The 23499-nt window shown below is 43.5% G+C and overlaps 1 long non-coding RNA gene across 1 annotated transcript; it reads left to right on the top strand.

Moving 5' to 3' along the window:
• Window positions 1-21813, top strand: LOC124607124. The gene is made up of 2 exons (XR_006978777.1): window positions 1-216; window positions 20509-21813. It is a non-coding gene; the product is annotated as an uncharacterized LOC124607124 (long non-coding RNA).
• The last annotated feature ends 1686 nt before the right edge of the window (window positions 21814-23499 follow it).

Below are 23499 nucleotides of genomic sequence, written 5' to 3'. Positions count from 1 at the left end.
GGCAGGTAAATGGAAAAGTATTTTCTTTTGCGGATAAGATCTGCATTGTGTCTCAGAGGAGCGTGAATCCTTAGGTGAATATAATCCCCTGTACCAATGACTCCAGGAAATCCACCCAGTATGCTGAAACCATCATTCATGGAGTTTAATGCTGCTTGAGAAGAAAACTTTGTGAACTGTGGAGACATTGTGTATATGACCCTCGAAATATCACAGGTAATTCTTTGCACTGTTGTACTATGTACATTAGCACTGTCACCAATAACTGTATTAAATGTTTTAGTTGCCTGTGCTCCTAATGTCATCAGGAGTCAGATCTTTCGTGAGACAGGGTTCTACCAATAAGTACAAAATTCCAACCTCTCATTGATGTAGTCTAATAAACACCACTAAATCTCTCTTCCAATTTTGTGTCCCGATATTCTTTGAAAGGATTTCCCCTTTCCACAAGTACACCAATATGGTTGTCATTTTAACCACGATCAATTAAAAATTAATGAACCTCTGACGTTGGTCAGCTGTAACCTTGCTTAACTCCCTCATTTAACCAAGGCTGGTGTAGTTGAATTTGGTGTTAACCACGATTGAATGCCAACTTAACTGCAGTTAACTTTTGATTAACACTGGTGTAGTCCACCCTTAGGTGGTGTCCAGGAGCCACTCATTACACTACTCACCAGTAAATATACTACAGGAAATTGTAAAATACCATGGAGTCCAGCTTTCCAAGACCTCAAAAAAACGATGGCAAACAGCTGCTGCCCGCATTCTTTCCTAAGAACTTATGGCACAGCTGCAAAAACAGGGTGCTATTGATCATGAGTAGTGTGTTATCTACTCATCTTTCGAGCTTTTCTGGCCATCTGTTGAAGGGAGATAAAAGCCACTAGCAGCTACCTTTCAGCAAGGCACAAACCTCTGTTTACCACATCAATGCAGGCATGCGGAGTATATAGCACAGTTCATAACTGATGTGGACCTCATAGCAGGCAAAAACAACCTCGTTGCTGACTGCTTCTCTTGGATCTGTGACAGGTGCTACCTAAGCTAGGGGAAGATTCTATTTTGCGCCATCTTATACAGGAGCAGCAAGCAGCATTGTAGATGAGATGAGTATTAACTACTAATGTGCTGGCCATATTTACTGTGATTTAGTAAAGGTGTTGAGTGGTACTTAAGATAGGTAAATAAATTAGTGAAACCAATGTGAAGTGAAGTAGAAATCAGAAAATAAATGGAAAACTTAGTTTAGAATTATTACACACTGTCAAACAGCGGGCAGAGCAGCAGTGACAGAAGAGCCAATGACCGTGAAGTCGGCACGTTCCGGAGAAGCCATTGCCCTCCCCACATAAGCGGATGCTGTCGATTCACGATTCAGCTTACGTGTTTCTCAATTGTCACATGTGATCAAAGGCCCTCGCCTACATTCCAAGAGCCAATGACCGACGTTTAGAAGATTCTTCGAGAAGCTTTTCAATGTGACAGAAGAGGCAATGACCATGAATTCATTCACCTCCAGTGAACTGAAGTGAATAAATACGCGAAGCGCAGTGGGCCCGACAAGAGTAGTAGTTTTCAGTTCAGTTTCGGTGCTGAAGACCGTCATGCAGGAAGAGACTACATCATACACAGAAGCACAAAGTCCGCTGCTGCGATGGAATAGCAAGCCGCAGCCTTGCCGCCAGAGGACAGAAGTTAAAAGGTATTTGAAGGCTGATTTTTACGTACTCGGGTGACTCGTGAGGACAGGAAGGAGACGGCCTCACATCAGCAGTCACCTGTGAGCTGGGATGAAGATCGGACAGCCAAAGACTGGCAAGCTGGAGTCCGTTGTTTGAGTCCGGGACACTGGACTTCCCCCGCCGCGCCGCTCCGCTGGCCGACGCACAACACTGACACACGCGGCCGCATAGAGAAGAGAAACATTGGGACGCCACATCCAAGGTATCACCGTCCGATTCACGACTTCGTTCTCAATAATTAAACAGGCCACAGCACAATGTGCATCTCCAGTCAACTGGGCGAAACGGCGACATGAGATACACATCGCCATGCGTAATCAGACGACGCCGCTGCCGCAGCAGAAGGCTTCACGAATGACACAGCTGCCGCTCTCCGAGCCAGAACATCCAGTAAGGAAACAGTTGTACAAAACTTTCAGTAAAAGGTATCTTATGTAAAAATGCTGTTTCATTCTACCTCATACCCGAGCCAAGGAAGAACCCACTCTGCGCACATGTTGTTAAGAGAGAAAAATTAATTTATTTAGTATTTTCACCCTGACATAATGCTTTAGAATCAAATGCCCTTTGCAGTAATGCTCATCCTGACAAGTGACTAGCATCAAAAGAGAAAACCCAGTTACATTTAGTATCAGAAGTGTTACAAAGGGGAAGCAGTGACCCTATGAACCAGAACATCACCATGTTTTCAATGCACTGCATAACCTGGTCCACCCAGGACTTGAAGCCACAGCCAAGTTTGTCTCCAACAGTCCTGTGGCCTAAAGTACAAAAAGACTGTCACATGTGGGCATATGCAGCGTAACAAGATTGGCATGCACGTTTGTGTTGATCGCTCACTTCCTAAAGTCAGCAGCAAGATTTCTGTGTTATACGTGGACATTTTGGGCCCACTACCATACTCTTCATGGAAACCATTGGATAGCCAAGTTTTCCGCAGACTACTTCTACTGTGCAGCTGTCACCACCTCCGCCCACAGTATAACCTGCCATTCCACCAGCAACAGAATGGTAGTGATTACATTGGTTGCTCAAAATTGCCCCTCTGCCCTTGGTCCTACTCAAATTGTGAATGATAGTGAAGGAAGACTTACAATGCTTCAGATCTTATTGGTCTCTGCTGAGCAGCTGCAAGTTCCAGCAGATTTTATCCCACTATCTTCCTTGCAGCTAGCTGTTCCTGAGCTATGTACACAGGGTGTGCAACAATTCTGTACCAGAATGGGGAACATCCAGGCTATAAACCCTGTCAGACTTGGAGATGGAGGTTTTTGTGCAAAAAGATCTGCAGGAAAGTTCTCGTGTGTGGCTTAGGGATGATGTGCTGCATCCACCACTCGTTTTGATGTGCTCTGGACTTACAGGGTAATATCAAGAGAAAGTCACAGTTTTAATAGTGGCTCACTATATACACCTATGAGGTTATGTTTGTTCCTCAGACCACAACACTGCACTCCAGTGTTTGAAGCTGACACTTCCGCAGATAGCTTAGCTCAACCCCTGGCACAAACGGAACCTTCAGAAAAGGAGCTGTCTATTATCTGCACTATTGTGAAAACAGGCAGACAAGTCAAGTGCCAGTTCCCCCATGCACTAGGGCACGTGATGGTTATTATTATTATTATTATTATTATTATTATTATTATTATTATTATTATTAAAAAGAAGGTGTGACTGATATGGTGGCATCATGGATTGACTTCAGTGGTACTGACCCCGAGTGAGCGAGCTTGTCTTTGCTTCACTCTGCATGTGTTACACATAGTTTCTCTCTCCATGAGAGTATCTAGTTATTCATAATGAAATTACTTACTGTGCTGAATTTCCTGTCCTGTATTCTAGCTGAGACTGAACCAGCAAAACATAACATTTGGGTGGAAGAATAACTGTGTGTCTACCTGTTTTGTGAGGTCAAGGAATTTGCCGCCTTGCTAGCTGATAAAGATAGTGTGATTGTAGTATCAAATACTGAAGATTACCAGCACAAATTCTTACTGCTACTCAATGATGAGACATGACCCTGTTCAGAGAGAGGGAGCCTCTTTAAGGAGTCTGTTATGCCAGATGAGGTTAAATTGATGCATGCCACCCAACTACCCAGGTTAGATGGCATACTCAAGATTAGTGAAGCCCGACACTGTCAGGCAGGAGACAGCAGTCCCAAAATAATTTATTAAATAAAAAAAATTAACATAAAAAGCTTTCAATGCCTGTACTGCTAGTTTTGTTAAATAATTAAAGCATGAGGACTAGTTTTTGTTGCTTTCTACAGCCCTCTTCAGATCTGTAAACAAGTTGAGAAAACGTAGCCTAAGAAAATTTTATACAATAAAGTAGGATGCAAAACAGTGTATAACAGCTGAATAAAATATGTAAGGAGAGGCAACTCCAGTAGTAAAAGTGAACATGTAACAAATCGACCTTGCTGTTACTACTTTTAAAATGACTTACCATTCAAATCGTACTCCCCCCCCCCCCCCCCCCCCCCCCCCCAAGGGGAGCTCATATCTCTTTTGTGAGTACATGCTTAGCCACCATGGGGCCCCAGCCCATGCAGTGCTACTTTCCTTTCTGAGCTGCAAGCTATCTTCTTCCCATTCCTCTCTGCATTCCCATTGAACAGTTTTCTTGGTGCTGACTGTGCTTGGATCAAGTTTGTGTTTTGGAAACTTTTGTTCTTACTTTCCCGGCCTTCTAAAGCTTTTTGTTATAAATCATATAGTCCCCTTCTTGGGCTTGATTTGCTAGTCCTTTTTTAAATTTTACAGAACTGTGGATCATGTGGGGAAGACCACCTATCCAACTTTTGGGACTTTCTTTCTTTCTTTCTTTCTTTCTTTCTTTCTTTCTTTCTTTCTTTCTTTCTTTCTTTCTTTCTTTGCACCCTACTTTCTGGCAACAGTACAATGCCCAAAACCCGGAAACTCCACATGCATGCCAAGGAGTATGTACCCATCATGGCTGGGGGATAGGGACTCTGAGCAACAGTTCACTGGCTGCTGTGGTCGGGTGGCCCTCATAGTGAGAGCCCCCATTCAGAATGGGTGGTACTATGGCAGAAGATTTTCCAATGAAGTGAATTAAACTTTCTTCTGCTGGTGGCTACGTGGCTCCAGCAGTCTCTTCTGGAGCTGACATATTATATTATGGAGAGGTATGACCCCAAAATGTTTCCTTCCCTGGCTACACCAGGGGAGGAACATAGGGGACAAAGAAAACACAAGAATTACTCCCACTAATACTTGGTTTGTTCTAGGGTAGGCAGGGATTCCTCTTTGACTACAAAGTGATTGTTCTTCATCGAACACCGTAAGGACAGGTTTGGGGAAGAGACAGTGATTTCAAAAATGAAAAGTGGCTCTGTTCTGCATAAAATGGCCTCTCCTGCTCAGTCACAGGCACTGCTTGCTTGCTTGCTTGCTTGCTTGTGATAAGCTGGATGACATTTCTGCCAGTGTAACCCACCTAAAAATGTGAATACGGTGAAGAGTATTTTTTCCACAGAGATCTCCTTTCACAAACTGATGCCAAGTTTCTAGCTAATTTGAAGTAACGATGTGTGCATTTTGTGTCATGCTCAGTGGGTACCAAATGACAACAGAGTGGGTACTGGAGCCTCCTTGTTGACCTTTGACAAGGTGACTCGTTGCCTGATAAGGTCAAGGTGACACTGTACACTGTGAAATAAAGCTGTGTGTTCCTTCTTCCACGCGATGCTACAAATGCATGCGGTTTGGACACATATTTGTGTTTTAACACCAGTCCTGTTTACAAGGATTATGGCCGTCAGTTGCACAAGAATGCTCCTTGTGCCTCCCCTCATCTGTGTCAACTGTGAGGAGCACCGTTCCCCCTCTGTTTACCAGACTGTATCATTTTCAAATGAGAAAAGAAAATCCAAGAATACAAAATCTTATAGGTGTCTCACATACAAAGAGGCCAAGAAGAAATATGATTGCCTACATCCTACACATACAATGATGTCTTATGCTACTGCTACGATGATGTCATCATCTTGAGTGACTTTTCCATCACTTTCTGTGTCTTCTTAGTCTGGCCTTTGGGGCCAATTGAGTACACCTGCCCCTCTAATGGTTGGGGGGTCCTCCTCCTCCTGCTTCCCCCAAAGCCCCTTTGGGAGTATAGACTCACTTGCCAGGCTTATCAGTCCGCAACCCCCACCTGAGAAGCAATAACCTCCTCCAGCACTTCTTATCAGAAAGGGATGCTCCCTGCACAGGACATTGCTGACCTGCAACCTGATGCCAGCCAGGGGCTGAAGGAGCTACAGATTGCAGTTCATAGACTTATTCATCTATTCCAGAATCTGGGGCAGACAAGCCTTTGCAGAAGTCTAAATTTTCCAAAGACAAATAATAGTCCTCCAAAAAAAGAGGGAGATTCTGGTGGCCTCCTTGCTGCCAGACCCCACATGTACCCCCTCTGCATCCAAGGCAGTGTTCCTGGTGGCCCCTCTGGCCCTGAACCCGTCATGCACCCTGATTTGGAACAAATGTGTGTTGATAATCTTCACAACCAGTAGCAGCAGGCGGCCCTGACACATGACCTGCCTCCTTGTTCCCTTCACGCCCCCACAGGAAACCGATAGCATGATCCTCCAGTGGAACTGTTGCAGCTTTTTCTGCCACTTGGCTTAACTACGACATCTATTGTGCCTTTCCTCTGGTTTCTCTTTTTTTTTTTTTTTTCCTGCCCTGCTGGAAACTTTGTGTCCCTGCAATGTGGACACCTACCGTCCATGGCTATTGGAGCTAGGAATCACACTGACCATGAAAGAGCATTGGTTGGTGTTTGCACATACTTTCGTACTCTGTCTACAGCAAACAAATGTCACTCAATACGTCCTAGGAGGCTGTGGCTGTTCACATGAAAACATCTCTGGGATTTACCATCTATGATGTGTATCTCCCTTCTGATGATGAAGTGTCCCAGAATGCATTGTCTGCACTGCTCCTCTGCTCCCACCACCCTTCCTAATACTGGGTGACTTCAGTGGCCACAACCCTTTGTGGTGTGGAACTATGACCAATGGCCATAGCAAAGCTGTCGAAAAATTGCTCACAGAGCTCAATCTTTGCCTCTTCAATACTGGAGGTCTCACACACTTTGGTGTGGCATATGTGTCTTTATTTGGCCATTGCTCTTTCCATTTGCAGCCCAGGTCTTCTCCCATCCATTCATTGGAGAGTCCGTGATGACGTTTGTGACAGTGATAACATTCTGATTGTTTTGGCCCTCCTTTGGTGGCCTTGCCTGGGCATCCACCCAGATGGACTCACTCTCCAAAGGTGACTGGGATGCTTTCACCACTGTCATTGCCCTTCACAACCCACCACATGTAGCTACTAATGTGATTGTCCAGCCCCCAAATGCAGCAATTCTTTCAGCAGCTGACACTTCCTTGGGATCCCCCTTTGAAAGACAATGCTGTGGTGGAACCCCCCCCCCCCCCCCCCCCCCTTACCTTGCACAAAAAAAAAAAAATTGCCATGGCCATTATAGATTGCAGACAGTTTCTCCAATGCCATAAGAGATATATACCAATGGAGCACCTCGTTGCCTTCATATGGCTACGTGCCCACGTCCACCACCTCATAAAATAACTGAAAGGAGAATGCTGGGCACGGTATGTTTCTACCATTGGACCACTGGTGATGTCTACACTGATTCAACTCTGTTGCCAAACATATTGTTCCCCAGAGGGTGCACAATTCTTTTATGAGTTAGTGTGTGATGCCCACAGGCCCCCCAATCTGTTGCAGCCCATTCTCCCTTCTTGGGCTGCATTTCCTTCCCCGTGCCCCTCCCTTCCCATCTTCTCTCCTTCCCCGCAGTCTCCTTCTTCCTCTCTCGGTGTTTATACTTATGTCAACCTGGCTATCCACCTGGTTTCCTGTTTTTCTTACAGTTTTGTTCCTCATGCCTTTTATCTTTCATCCTTCTTCTATCTATCTAATCTAACCTATCTATCTAATCTAACCTATCTATCTAATCTAACCTGTCTATCTAATCTAACCTATCTATCTAATCTAACCTATCTATCTAATCTAACTTCAAGTGGTAACAGATTATTGAATGCTTCTTCTTATGATCCTGAAGCCTTCCCTTCCCTTCCATTCCCTGGCTACACTCTGGGAGGAGGGCTAGGACTGCCTACGTGAGGTGAAACACTTTCCCCACTACCTGCTCTGTATTAGGTCAGACGGGGACACATTCATGACAAAGCCTTTTTTTTTTTTTTTTTTTTTTTGTGGAAAATATGAAAGGCAAGTTTGGCAAAGTGGAATCCCGCAGTAAGATGCAGTCAGGTTCCCTGTTGATTAAAACTACTTCTGCCATCAATCTGCAGCGCTTTGTGCTTGTGATCATCTTAGAGATGTGGTGTCCATTACACTTCACTAGTCTCTGAATGTGGTTCAGGAAGTTATTTTTCATAGGGACCTCGTACTTTATCAAATCAATACCAGCACCTTCATTTTGGCTTCTGAGGGAGATACCCTCCCAGAGATGGTGAAGGTTATGTGTTACTGGTGTCATGTGAAGCCATACATCCTGCTCCCCTTGTGATGCTTTTGGTGCCTGTGTGTTGGGCACGTGTCTTCCAGAAGATACAAGAGTCCCTGTATCATTTGTCTTATACTGAGGCTTGTCAGAAATTTGACTGACTTCTTGTTGTGTCGATGGCTTCTACTTTTGCCATTTTTACATCTTATCCCCCACCTACCCCTTCCTTACCACAGTCATGTCCCCCTCTCCTCTCCCACTCCCCTATGGTTCCCACGCCCTCCCCTCCAGGTGCCGCTCCCCCTCCCCAGTGGAAGAAGTGCGCCCTTGTTCGCCCGCATCTCGTGGTCGTGCGGTAGCGTTCTCGCTTCCCACGCCCGGGTTCCCGGGTTCGATTCCCGGCGGGGTCAGGGATTTTCTCTGCCTCGTGATGGCTGGGTGTTGTGTGCTGTCCTTAGGTTAGTTAGGTTTAAGTAGTTCTAAGTTCTATGGGACTTATGACCACAGCAGTTGAGTCCCATAGTGCTCAGAGCCATTTGAACCATTTTTTTTGCGCCCTTGTTCGGTGCCTGCCAGTGATGGGACTTCCTCCCGGGACCACTTCCCCCCCCCCCCCCCCCCCCCCCAGCGTCTTTCAGGCTGGAGGCCTTCTACCACAACTTGGCCACGGGACACACAGTCTGTGCGTCTCAAGGTCGCCCACTTTCTTTCGGTTCTGGATCTTGCAGAAGCCTGCTCTCCCTCTGTGCCCTCCCTTCCTCAACCTATGAAAGGAAGAAGAAGAAACGTAAGTCTCTGGACAAGGACCCCCGCCCCCTCCATCCCCCTGATGCCCCCACAGATGTGCTGTCTCCCTCCTCACAACCTGAGTCTGACATTTTGTATATGGGTATCACCCCATCCTTGTTGGTGACCGATAGTGACCTGGCGCCTTGACTGGCTCGAGCACTTTTGCCTTCCATCTGGATATCCACTCCGTGCTTATTCACTGGAACTGTAATGGGCACTATCATCACCTCCCAGAGTCGCAATCTCATATTTTCTTTTACTCAGCAGCTTGTGTCATTTTTGAGAAATTTAATTTTACTGATGATGATCACTTACTGACCCTTCATGGGTTTTGGGCTTTGTTGCTACTGGGTCAGCCCTTTGACGGTTTCCAGTGGTGTCTGTGCATTGGTCTGTATGGATATTGTTTGTACATGGATCCTTCTCCGTACCTCATTGGAAGCAGTTACCATCTGGGTCCACTTGGACTCTGTGGTCATGGTTTGCAGTCTCTTATCTCCCTCCTGACAGACCACCTACATCTGCTGGTCTAACTGCCTTCCTTCGGCATCTCCCCCTTCCCTTCCTCCTCCTTGGAGAATTAAATGCCCACCACCCTTTGTGGAGCAGCACTTTTTCACCTAGTCCGGTGCTCCTCATTGACCATTTTCTAACGGACAATGACCTGTGCCTTCTTAATGATGGTTCCCATAATCATTATAGTTTCACACATGGCACATTCTCTGTCATTGATCTTTTGATCTCTTCCCGTCCCCTTCTTCCTTCCATACAGTGGTTGCCAAACAATAACCTCTGTGATAATGACCATTTTCCATTGATTCTCTTGCTCCCTCCTAGCGTCCTGAAGCCCAGGTTACCCCATTAGGCTTTCCATCATGCTGATTGGCCTCTATACCTCCCAGATCATTTTTCCACCCTGGTTATCAGGTTGCATTGATGAAGTCATCCGTGAGTTATGCAATAAGATAATCTACACTGGTGGTTTTGTCGTGCCCCACTTTACAGGCCTCGTTCACCATCAACCAGTTCCTTGGTGAAGTACGGTCATTGTCAGTGCTATCTGTGATCGGTGTTGCACCTTGCAATATCTTAAGTGGCACTCATCCTCCTGTTGTCCTATTACCTTTAAACATCTTCCCACCAAACCCCATTACGTAATTAAATAGAACAACAGGTGCATTGGGAGCACTTTGTCTCATCTCTAGGCTCGTATGTCCCTTCATCATGCATGTGGGCTACACTCCGCACCCTGTATGGTTGTCAGTGGCAGCTTCCATTCCAGGCCTTGCCCTTCCAGGTGACCTTGTACAGATCGATCAGTTCTTGTGGAATACCTTGCGACCCATTTTGCGATGGCATCATCTTCAGCCTCCTAACCAGCTGCCTTCCTCCTCTGGAAACATCAGGCTCATGCGCCCCCCTTATATCTTACCCCTCATCAGCCAAAATCCCGCAGTGGACGTTTTACTGAATGAGTGCTTCCTCTGGCCCTCTCTTCTTTCAACGATTCAGCTCCTGTCCCTGATTCCATCCATAACCAATTGCTTCAACATCTCAATGCTCCACAATGACAATATCTTCTCCAGGTGTTTAACCATGTCTGGCATCAAGGCACTTTCCCTTCTCAGTGGAGGAACAGTATTGTGGTTCCTGTCCTTAAGTCTGCCAAGTATCTGTCATCCCTTGATAGTTAATGATCAGTCAGCTTGACCAGTGTCCCCTAAAGTTACTAGAATAGTTGGTGGCTTGTCGGCTCAGTTGGGTCCTCGAATCTTGGCTCCTTTTATCTGCTTACCAGTGCAGCGTTCAGGTGAGACAGTCTCCAATCAATCAACTGCTTCCATTGGAAACTGCAGTTTGGCAGGCCTTTTCTGAGCACCACTATCTTGTTGCTGTTTTCTTCTCCCTTAGAAACTGCAGTTTGGCAGACCTTTTCTCAGTGCCACCGTCTTGTCATGTGACCTTCATAAGGGCTACAACACAGCTTGGCACCATGGCGTGCTCCTTATGCTCAGAGTGTGGTCTTCGGGACCCCCTACTGATTTTCATTCACGAGTTTCTGTCATATCAGTCATTCAGAGTGTGGTTTGGTCCTGTTCTTAGCTTTCCATGGACCCAGGAGTATGGCATTCCACAGGGCTCTATATTAAACGCCCTTTCTCTTGTCACCGTTAATGGACTTGTAGCCACTGTTGGACCATTGGTCACACCTGCTTTGTATGTGGATGATTTCTGTATTTGGACTACCTCCTACTCGGTGCCCATTGCAGAATGACAGTTCTAGGGTGCCATCTGATCCGCTTCTATATGGAAAGTCTGACATAGTTTTCAATTCTCTCCCCTTAAGTCAGGGTGGTGAATTTCTGTTGCTGTACTACAGTCCATTCTGATCCGGAGCTCTATCTCAATGCCCAACACCTAACCAAGGTCCCCCAGTTCCATTTCTTGGGTCTTCTTGTTTGGTAACAAGCTTACTTAGCTGCCCCATAGCTATCATCTGAAGGTTGGCTGTTTTCGGAAAGTCAGTGTTCTCCGCTTCCTTGCCCACACCTCTTTTATCATGGATCATTCGAACCTTCTCTGTTTTTACCGGACATTAGTTCCATCTCCTCTGGACTATGGTTGTCAAGTTTATGGGTCAGCTGCCCCTTCCACACTGCTCCTCTTGGACCCGGTTCACCACTTTGGTATCTGCGTAGCCATCGTTGGCTTTCACACTAGCTCTGTCTTCTGATTGACGCTTGGGTCCCTCCCCTTTCAGTTTGGCAGTCCCAGCTTCTGGTTTCTATCCAGTTGTCTCCTGCTCACCCTTCCTATTCTATTCTTTTCACAGCTTCAGGCCATCACCCGCCCACTGGCCACCCCCAGGTGGGTCTATCAGATGGTTTCTGCCTTGCTGCTCTCCACCGTCACTTCCATCTCCCCTCCTTGTTCTCTTCCAAATGTTCTCTCTTGACCAACCCCCATAGGTTAATTCCTCTGCCCCGGATTTGGGTGGATCTCTTCTGGGATCCAAAAGGCTCCATCGCTCCAATGGTGTTCTGTTGTTTGTTCTGAATACTCTTACGGGAGTTTCAGGGCGCCATTGTTTTTTACACTGATGGCTCTAAATCCACCTGTCATACGGGATATACCTCAATGCCTTCTGTTGGCACGGGACACCATCACTTGTGTCCCATGTGTGGGCTGTTTCCTATGGAACTGTTAGCCACCCATCAGGCCCTCTGCCGTATTAAACAGTCCTTCCTCACATGAGTTTTGTTATGTACAGACCCAACGAGTGGCCTTCAGGCTATTGCCACCCCTTCATCTCTGCCCTCCACGACCTAGTCACTGGTATTGGCCGTGCTGCTTGTTCAATCGGTTTCCTTTGGGCTCCTGGTCATGTTCGTATCCCAGGTAATGAACTTCCTGATTGTCTGGCTGGGGGGAGGGGAGGAGGCAGGGTGGTCATCTACCTACTGTTCTCCATGTGTGTCCCCTCCCGGGCAGATTTGCTGCTTTATGTCAAATTCGTTTTTGCTGAGTCGTGGACAGACAGGTGGGAGGCTATCCCCCTGTCTAATAAACTTTCCACAATCAAGGAGACACCCACCACATGGTGTTCTTTTCTCTGCCTCTTCCAGTCATCCTCTGTCACCTTTGTATTGGCCGTGCTATGTTGAACTAAGGTTTTTTACTCTGCAATGAGCTGCTCCCACTTTGTAATTGTGGGGCTCCCCTGACAGTGATACACGTTTTGCTGGATTTCCTTGAATTTTGAACTTTCGCACTAAATATGACCTCCCACCTTCCTTGTCTTAGATGTTAGCGGACGACCCTCACATGGTTACTTCTATCCTCAGTGCTCTTCATGAAAGTGGTTTGTACTCTCGGGTGTAAGTTATTGAATTTCCCTCTGGAATGTGAATCCCTCAGTTAGTATAGGCATTGGTTATGGAGGCCTTGACCTTACTCCATATTGACCAGGTTTTTTCCACCTTTTCCCTACATTTTATCTAGCCTGTTGTGCTGTTTTGTTTCACATTTTCTTGCATCTTCTTCCCCTAGTGTTGCCCCAGTTGTATCATGATAATTGTATGGTGTGGGTGACAGTTCGGGTTGTTGGTGGTGGTGCTGGTGCCCCATCATGTGTAGCATTTCTGGGGCACCCCTGCTCTCCTCCTTTCCATCTACTCCCATCCTGTTCCTTCCTCTTCTTGCTGCCCTGACATTCCTTTTCCCTCCTTGTTTGCATGTTGTCCCTTCACCTTGACTGGACTTTGCTGTTTGTGTTGTTCTTTCCTTGATTTCTGCCATCCTAGATCAAGGGCTGATGAGCTCGCTGTTTGGTCCCCTCCCCCAAATCAACCAACCAACCAAACATTTTTCTTTTACTTATGCTTGAGCCTCTACATCTGAAAGTCACCAGTGTGCATTTTGTGTCCTCAAACAGTGTGTAGAGCAATTTCCTTCAACATGTACTGCACATCACCTGGAACATTATAATGCTATGTGAGTGGGAATTTCTCATTGCCCTAGCCTTTTGCCCCAACACGGCTCCAGGGCCAGACCATATCCACAGCTTAGTGCTGAAAAACGTTATCAGTGGATTGGCAATATCACATACTTGTCATTTTCAATTGTTTCTCGAATGGGGTAGATTACCGTCTCAATGGTGAGAAACTGTGATATCCCATTACTAAACTACATGAACACCCCCTTGGGATGGACAGTTATGACCCAACTGGCCTCACTAACATTCTCTCCAAGTTTCTTGAATGTATGGCGAGCCGATAACTGTGTTTGTACCTTGTATCTTAATGTCTTTTTGCTCCATTTCAGGGCGATTTTCACCAAGACCTTTCTATTGCTGACAATTTGGTCTGCCTGGAGTCTGCTATTCATTCAGCTTTTGCCCAGTGTCAACATTTTATCGCTGGCTTTTTCAACTTGCGTACAGTTTGTCACCCACAAGGCTTCAGCGCATTCTCATTTACCCACCATGAGTGGGATCTCTGTGGCCAAATCCCAATTTTTGTCCACAACTTCTTGTCTAGCCGTACATTCTGGGTTCAAGTTGGTGCTTCTCGCAGTACTTCCCATCTACATGACAATGGGGTCCCACAGGGCTCTGTAGTGAGTATGCCCATTTATCTAGTGTCTAGCTTCACCTGTGCCGTCTACTGTGTTACACTCCCTGACAACTTTTGAATTTACTGTTGCTCCTCAACTCTAAGTATTGCTGAGCACTGACTGTAAGGTCCCTTGGGAAAGACACAGCTGTGGGCTCTCAACCATGTCTTCCAGTTTCCTGGTGCCAAGATGTGGGTCATGCACTTCTCTCACCATCGTACTGTACGTCCCCAAGCAGATCAAATTCTCGAAGACCAAATTCTCAGTGCGGTGGGGTCTTATAGTTTTGTGGGATTGGTTGCCGATGCCCAGTTGACATGGCTTCCCTATCTTTGCCAACTGAAGTGAGTGTGCCGGCCATGCCTTAATACTCTTTAATGTCTCAGTAACACCAGCTAGGATACAGAGCTCTACATTTTTGTGGCTCTACAAAGCTCTGACTGGTAGCCTGACATATGGCGTAGCCTGACATATGCCTCAGCATCACTTTCAGCATTGCAAACACTGGACTCCATACACCATTGTGGGATCTGACTTGTGACAGGTGCCTTTCAGACCAGCTCTGTGAACAGCCTACTTGTGGAGTCTGGCATTCCTCTCCAACAGATAAAGTGCCAACAACTGCTGCTCAGCTATGCAATACACATTTGTTGCTCCTATGAGCATCCAAACTACTGTGTCTTTTTTCCTGGTATGGAGATCTACCTGCCACAACAGAGACACGGTCTGGAGTGGAGTCATGATCGCAGTTCACATGCAGAGTCTCGATTCTGAGCTCCACCTTCCCATGTTGTTGCCTCTTGTCAGGGAGAAATCACGAGCACCCCCATGGTGTGCATCTTGTCTCGGATCTGCCTCAACATCTCCTTTGAACTGAAATACTCAATAGACCTTATGGTTTTTCACTGCCTGTTCTTGGAAATTTTAAAACATTTCTGGATTCTGGCATGGTATACACTGACATCTTTACAGTTGATGAATGAACCAGTTTTGCTTACATTCATGCAACATGCATTGAACTATGCTTCCTGGTGAATGGATGCAATGTATTCACTCCAGAATTAATGGCCATTGCTCGAGATGTCAGCCACCTTCACTCTTGGACTGTTGAGTTATTCTTAATTGTCAGTGATTCCTTAAGTAATCTACATCTACATATATACTCTGCTAGCCACCAAGCAGTGTGTGGCAGAGGGCACTATTCACACACCAAAGTCATATTCCCCTCCCCCTCTGTTCCACTTGCGGATTGCACAAGGGAAAAATGACTGTCTGCACGCCTCATTACAAGCACTAATTTCCCTTATCTTTGAATGGTGATCATTGCACGATATGAAAGTTGGTGGTAATAATATATGCTCTCCATCCTCGGTGAAGATTGGATTTTGGAATTTAGTGAGCAGCCCCTTCCATTTAGCGCGTCATCTATCTGCAAGTGTGTCAAACTTTCTATGAGATATGTAACGCTTTCGAGATGGCTAACTGTACCAGTCTAGAATCTTGCTGCTCTTCTTTGGACCTTCTCAATATCTTTACTCTGAACCAACTGGTAAGGTTCCCATACAGACGAACTAAAGTATTGTAAGCAATTTCCTTTGTTGAAGGACTGCATTGCTTCAGGATTCTACCTATAAACCGCAATCTAGAGTTCGCCTTACCCGTTACTTGTGTAATCTGATCATTCCATTTGAGATCATTTCAAATAGTCACACCCAGATATTTGACGGATGTTACCACTTCCAAAGACTGGACATTTATTTTGTACTCGTACATTAATGGGGATTTTTGCTTTGTTAAACGCAGTAGGTTCCACTTACTAATATTGAGAGATAACTGCCAGTCATTATACCACGCATTTATTTTCTGCAAATCCTCATTGATTTGTTTACAACTTTCGTGTGATACTACTTTCCTGTAGACTACAGCATCATTGGCAAACAGTCTAATGCCGCTGTCAATACAATCAACCAGATCGTTTATGTAAATTGTAAAAAGCAGCGGACCTATTACGCTGCCCTGAGGCACACCTGATGTTAATCTTGTTTCTGTTGACATCTCCCCATTCAGGACGACATACTGCTATCTGCCTGTTAAAAAAACTTTCTATCCAACCGTGTATGTCATCGGATAGACCGTAAGCACACACTTTTTGGAGCAAGTGACAGTGCAGAACTGAGTCAAACGCCTTTTGAAAGTCGAGGAATATGGCATCAACTAGGGAGCCGGTATCTAGAGTCTTTTGTATATTATGCACAAGGAGGGCCAACTGTGTCTCACATGACTGCTGTTTCCTAAAACTGTGCTGGTTTCTGCAGATGAGCTTCTCAGAATCTAGAAAGGTCATTATGTCTGAACACAAAATATGTTCCATAATTCTACAACAAATCGATGTCAGTGAAATTGGCCGGTAATTATGTGCATCCGATTTTCTACCATTTTTATAGATTGCTATGAGCTGGGCATTCTTCCAGCCCTGTGGAACTTCCGCTCTTCCAGTGATCTCTGGTAGATGATGGATAAGAATGGTGCTATATTTGTAGCATAGTCAACATACTGCCTGGGCCAGATGCCTTCCTGGCAACTACGGATATTAACTGTTTTACAATCCCAAATACACTAAACACTATGTCAGCCATCCTTGCATTTGTTAAATAATTGAAAGGGGGAATGATGCTGCAGTCCTCTACCGTAAACGAGTTTTTGGAAGCTAGATTTAGAATTTCGACCTTCTGTTTATCACCGTCCGTTCATTACCCACACTGTCAGCAAGAGAATATATTGAATTATTTGTAGCATTCATAGATTTTATGTATGACCAAAATTTTTTGGGCTTATTTTTAAAATCTGCAGATAAAATATTGCTTTCAAATTCATTAAAAGAATCTCTCATTGACCTTTTGAGAGATGCTTTCATTTCACATAATTTCTGTTTGTCAGCAGGGCAGTGACTACGTTTAAAATGACTGTGCAAAATTCTCTGCTTTCTCAGCAACTTCCTAATATGTTTGTTGAACCAAGATGAACCCTTTCCCTCCGCTATATTTTTGCTAGGCACATATTTCTCTAGCACGTAGTGGACAGTACCTTTAAATTCCGATCAAAGATGCTCAATATCTTTGTGTCCTGTGGTGAATGCTTGGAGCTGAGTATGAAGATATTCGTTAATGACGCTTTTATTTGCCTTCCCAAACAAGAAAACTCTACACTGTTTCTTTGATTTTTTTTGCAGCTTCCACTGACATAGAAGCCACAATGACATTATGGTCACTAATACTTTCTTCTAGATTAACTTCCTCAAAAAGATCAGGTCTATTTTTTGCCAAGATATCTAGTATGTTCCCATCTTGAGTTGGTTTTCTAACCAATTGCTCAAGGTTGTATGTTGAGAGCACTCCTAGAACAACTTCACACACCTCTTTGCTTGTGCCCCCTGTGATTATTATGTAATTTTCCCAGTCTATGGACACCAGATTAGTGTCTCCACCTATAACTAATGGATAATTTGGATATTTATTTCCTGTGTTCTCAAGACTTTCCCTGAAACATTCTCTGACATTTGTTGCGCATGCTGTTGGTCTATAAAAACATCATAATACAATGGTCACTCCTTGTCTGATTAACAGCTTTATCCAGAGTATTTTACAGTCCGACCCAGTATCGATCAAACTTTAGGCTGTCGAGCAGTGTTACCCTTGACCCCCATTGTTTGTGACTAACCAGAATCTCCCGTACGAACTTCACAGTGCTGAACAGGTGGTGATATTCATATGGACCCCTGGTCACATTGGGATCCCAGGGAATAAACATGCTGATCAACTAGCCAAGTTGGCTAACAGGACGATGACTTTGGAGATGGGGGTACCAGAACTGGACCTCAGTTGACTTTATGCTGACAGTTGTGGAGACTTGGAGTGCTGATGGTATGACCTGGTTTCTCTCAATAAACTGCAAACCATAAAGGAGACCACGGCCATGAGGCAGTCTTCCCTTTGTGCTTCTTGTAGGGAATCTGTTGGCTTCGCATTGGCCGCACTTGGGTGACCCACAACCATATCCATTGATGTGAGGATCCGCCCCACTGTGAGTCTGGTACCCATCTCACAGTGCCCCATATTCTACTGGACTGCCTTAATTTTGCCACCTTATTGGGAAACCTTAAAGTTGCTGACACGCTCCCCCTGATGCTAGTAGACGACATCAAAGCAGCTGATTTGGTTTTATGTTTTACCTGTGAAAATGGATTTTACTCCTCTCTGTGACATAGGGAACATTAGCCTTGTCTGCCACATGAGGCATTGGAGGAGTGCCCCATCACCTGCTCTGACTCAAGGGGCCATTGGCTGCCCTCATTCGGTGGTCTGGCCTGGCTGCTGCCCTTCCCACGATTTTAATTCTTCTTATTCTTTTACATTTGTTTTTGGATGACAGACTCATCATTGTTCTCTTTCCTGAGATTTTATCTTGTCTGTGTAGCTAGTTTTCTTGTGTCTAACAGAGGATGTGAAAGCACAGGTTGGATCCAGAGAATGTGTCTCCAGTCGCATAATGTGTCCCAGGGCCTCTAGCTGCTTTCTGGGTGGGGCAACTCTTCAACCTTCAACCTTTTGCCCCTCTCTCACTTCTACTTGTTTCTGTCGCTTGGTTTTCCTCATTTTCAGGTACAGTCGAGTCCTCTGTGATTTATCTTTTGTGCCCTTCCTCTCTGGAAACTGTTCCTACCTTGACACGAAAATAATTAAGGGACTGATGACCATGTGGTATTGTCCCTTTAATACTATCAATACATCCATCCATTATTGAAATCATACAACAAGAGTTGAATGTGCATTATAAAGCATCATCATTAGCTTGAGGCATGTAATAATATGCATTTGTATTATGAGCCAACAAGACTGTGACAGTATGTAATTAAAAGATTCATTGTGAGTGAGCCAGTTTGTAAACCTGATGAAAAAATTGAAGACCAAAAGTCTTAAAATCATATACCTAAACCCAAGTAATTTTAAAATAATGAAAATAACAGGAGATGAAGTTACAATTACAGGAGGAGGAAAGGTGTGTTATATATTTAACTGGCAATGTGCCATATGTAAAAGACAAATCCTACATAACTATCAAATGATAAAAAACATCAAGTTAAAGTGTAGTGCTTGTAATATCAACCCCATACCATAATCTGGGAATATGCAGGTAATAAAGAAGGAAAAATGCCAGTTGTTCAAAAATGTGGTGCAAGAATAATATGTGGTGTTCACCCACAATCATCTTGGAGACATCTGTTTAAGGAGTGTGGGACTTTCACCCCTGCTTCACAGTATATTTGAGGTGCTCTGGGCTAGATAATGGTAAGCCACAAAATGAGCAAAATGGACATTTCTACATTTTTTGTATTTGCTAGAGATGTCAAGCCATTGGTGGAGTAGTATTTGAATAAATCAAGAGATGGCAGCACACACTTGTTGTTTTGTATTGTGCCAAGACACAGCACACCATATTTTTGCTTTAGTATGGTAACTCACAGCCAAGACGGTGACTTGCAGAGGAAACAGTGTGACTTGTTTGGATCAGGAAATACATTGTGGAACTGATAGTGGAGCACATGATTTTGAGAGTGAATCTTCATGGTCTGACAGTGTTGCAGATGTGGATTATCTGCCAGATACATGTGATATCTCATCAACATCAGAGGTAAGCATCACAAACTGTAATTATGTGGCATTCCATATTATATCATGTGGCAAAGCGCGTTATCATGGCAGTGGCACTGTGAACTGCGGGACACTTGCTAAGATACTTACATGGAGGCCATTAAACATAAATGATTGTCATACTTGCGATGGGTATCACTAGGTGCCTGCTATAGGGTTTGTTGTGGCTTGTCTTTATAAAACTGTTAAATTTCTGTATTGTTGTAGGGGTTACTGTAGGTTGCCACTATACAGCTGTTAAATTTCAGTATTGTTCAGTGTAGATACATAGGATCATATTATTAGCAACTTTTGCATTCTTTTTGTCTTCCGTAAGGAGGGAGGCTTCACACCTGTAGTTAGAGAGGTGCCCATCTCCCCTGCTAAGGATGGAAGGTGTTGATGGCGACAGTGGACACCAGAGTCACGTAAAAGCACTAAACATAAAAACCAGTGTAATCTAGTATATACTAAAACATAGCTATTAAACAGAATCAAAGAATATTAGAAAAATGATATAATTTTACTTAGATAATACCAATTATTATTATTGTTATTTTGGAGATCCAGAAGAGAATAATATTATTGTAAGTAACGCAATTTTTTCATAAACAAGTTGCAACATCAACACCATTTTTATTTTTAAGCATCAAGAGTATACGAGTGATCCAACCAAAAGAAAAGTAGCCGCCAGAGAAATGGAACCTCCATGTGACTGCCATTGGAAATGCATGACATAGATAGAAGCAACTTCCATGATATTCCATGACTTCTGGGATGTAGGGAATTTTGATGCACAAAACAACTATTGTACATCTTTTCATGTGTCTCAACGGCACCTCCAAAATGCTCATACCTGAGAAAAAGGAAAAAAGAGCAGCCTTTTCGAAAGATAATTGGTACGTACTCTATTAAGATTCAAGGCGAAGTCATCAGTGTCTGTAAGAAGGCATATCTCTCTGTTCGTGGACTACACAGATCAAGAGGAAGAGTGCAAACATCTTATAGCAACTAGGTTGTGGGAAAGAGTTTTTAAAGAAAGATCAAATGGGGTACCATAAAAATCACCAGAGATATCCAGCTGAAGTGACAGAAGATGATCTCGAGCATGTATGAAGCTTACCCACTTACTTAAGTCACTACAGCAAGCACAAGAATCCCAGAAAGGTTTATTTTGACTGTGAGATGACAATCAGTTCTCTATAATGGGATCATTATCTACCCTATTGTGAGGAAAAGAAAATTTCCATTGTTACAGAAGATAAGTACAGATAGTTTTTCTGCTCAGAATACAACATAGGCTCCAAGATGCTACTTTTTGACACTTGTAAAGTATGTGATGAGCTTGATACTGAGATTAAATCTTGCAACCTACCCAATGAGGAATAAAAAGCTGATGACCTGCGGAAGAAAAGAGAAATACATCTCCAGAAAGCAGAGACATTGCAGGCTACTATGACAGCAGATATCGCCAGAGTATCCAGTATCTTGTTCATCTCAATTGACTTACAGCAAAAGAAGCATGGCTATTGAATACAGACATCTTGCATTATGACCTTAACATCAAAATATCGTAGACCTATTACGATACAGCATAAGAAACTATCTGACCTCATGGACCTGCTTCCCTATACATCTGTGGTGCATCATGGATATAATTTATCCCTGACACACTACCAAGTCACAGAGCAAGTTAACGAACCAGAAGTAATTGATGACAGTGTCTTAGATTATACTGAGAGTGACAAGAATTGTGATCAGTGAAGCCAAATGTTGACACTCAAACTTTGGTGGTATACAATGATAAGCCAAAAAATTATATGTATTCCCTATACTTAATATTGTTTTTCCATTAAGTGCAGTAATTAAAAAAAATGTCCTGTTTCATATGAGAGAAATACCTTAATGTATGTAGTATCTCATAATGCAATAAACATGTCTCTTATGTTCAACACCTGATTTGATAAATTTTCTAAACTTTCAAGTGTCTCTCATGTAAAATTTACTTAATGTGGTTTACCATTATCCAGCCCCAAGTGCCTCATTTATTTTTTCATGAAGTTTGTTGTAAATAATCCACTCCATTTGAAAAAGAACAATGATGTGCATAATTACAATACTAGAAGGAAAAATGGTGTTAATCAATCCTCATTAAGGTTGTCGTTGGCACTAAAATGAGTGCACAATGCTCAAACAAAATTTGTTGATCACTTACCTAGGGATATAAAATGCCTGATAGACACCAAAGTAGAATTTGAAAATAAACTGAAAAAAGTTTCTCCTTGACAACTCCTATTTCATAGAAGAATCAGTATTATTGTAACATGTAAAAGGTGGTAAGTAAGAATTACTATCTCACATCTGTATACTGAAATAAATAAAATGAAATAAAAAATTGAAAAAAGAACTCATAAAATTTCAGGATGTAACCATACTCACAGATTAATTTTCATTGTAATGTAAAATGATTCATCCACATCATTATGATTTATTATGAAAAAGATCCATGGAACACAAAACTAACATTAGTAAAAATTGCATCAAATGCTCATTTTTGCAACTGTGCAGCATGTAATAGAGAGAAGAGTATACGCAATTGTAACAAAAATTGTCAGCTGTCCCTTCATTGTGAACATAGAGTACAACAGTGTATATGTAACATTAGAGAGAAATACCGTCCCCAGGCTTTAAAAGGAATGATCCAGCAGAATGTATTAAATAATCATCCTTATAAAATGTGCAGAAACTGAAGACTAAAAGTAAACTGCCAATCAACCTAGCAAGACACTTCAAAACTAACTGAGGTATGGAAGGGCTCCTGCTGGTTAATGGGAACAAGGCTAATATTAATAACTCTGTATCATTAATTAATACTATATGTCCAAAAATCAATTTCACATTTTAAACAAAACAGGAGTGTGCAGTCAGTTACTTAGAATATACTATTACCAGGCAAAACAACAAGCAGATATTTGGCATCTACAGGAAACTTACTGATGTAATTGTTAATGCCACTTGTCACAGACAGTGGTATAAAATGTCTTCATTCCAGTCCATGATTCATTGTCTATTGTGGCTTCCTTCACAACAATGTGGATAAAGAAATTGCCATCCTTAAGAAAATTTCAGTGGCCAATGGCTATAAAACATCTGACATCGTGAATTGTTCAGTAAGATAAAAAGACAAAAAATGTCAGGTCACAATAAGAACTTCCCTAAAGTCAATAACAAAGTAAAGTTAAATTTATGGCTATGAACTACACTGAAGAGCCAAAGAAACTGGTACACCTGCCTAATATGGTGTAGGGCCCCAGTGAGCACACAGAAGTGCTGCAACATGACGTGGCATGGACTCGACTAATGTCTGAAGTAGTGCTGGAGGGAACTGACACCACGAATCCTGCAGGGCTCTCACATAAATCCGTAAGAATATGCGGGGTGGATATCTCTTCTGAACAGCACATTGCAAGGCATCCCAGATATGCTCATTAATGTTCGTGTCTGGGGAGTTGGTGTCCAGCAGAAGTGTTTACACTCATAAGAGTGTTCCTGGAGCCACTCTTTTGCAATTCTGGATGTGTGGGGTGTTGCTTTGTCCTGCTGGAATTTCCCAAGTCTGTCGGAATGCACATGATCAG

Source organism: Schistocerca americana, chromosome 3 (genome assembly GCF_021461395.2).
Source record: "Schistocerca americana isolate TAMUIC-IGC-003095 chromosome 3, iqSchAmer2.1, whole genome shotgun sequence".
Classification (NCBI taxonomy): domain Eukaryota; kingdom Metazoa; phylum Arthropoda; class Insecta; order Orthoptera; family Acrididae; genus Schistocerca; species Schistocerca americana.
Note: the sequence above shows the minus strand (reverse complement) of the source record. Positions and strands in the feature narration are given on the sequence as shown.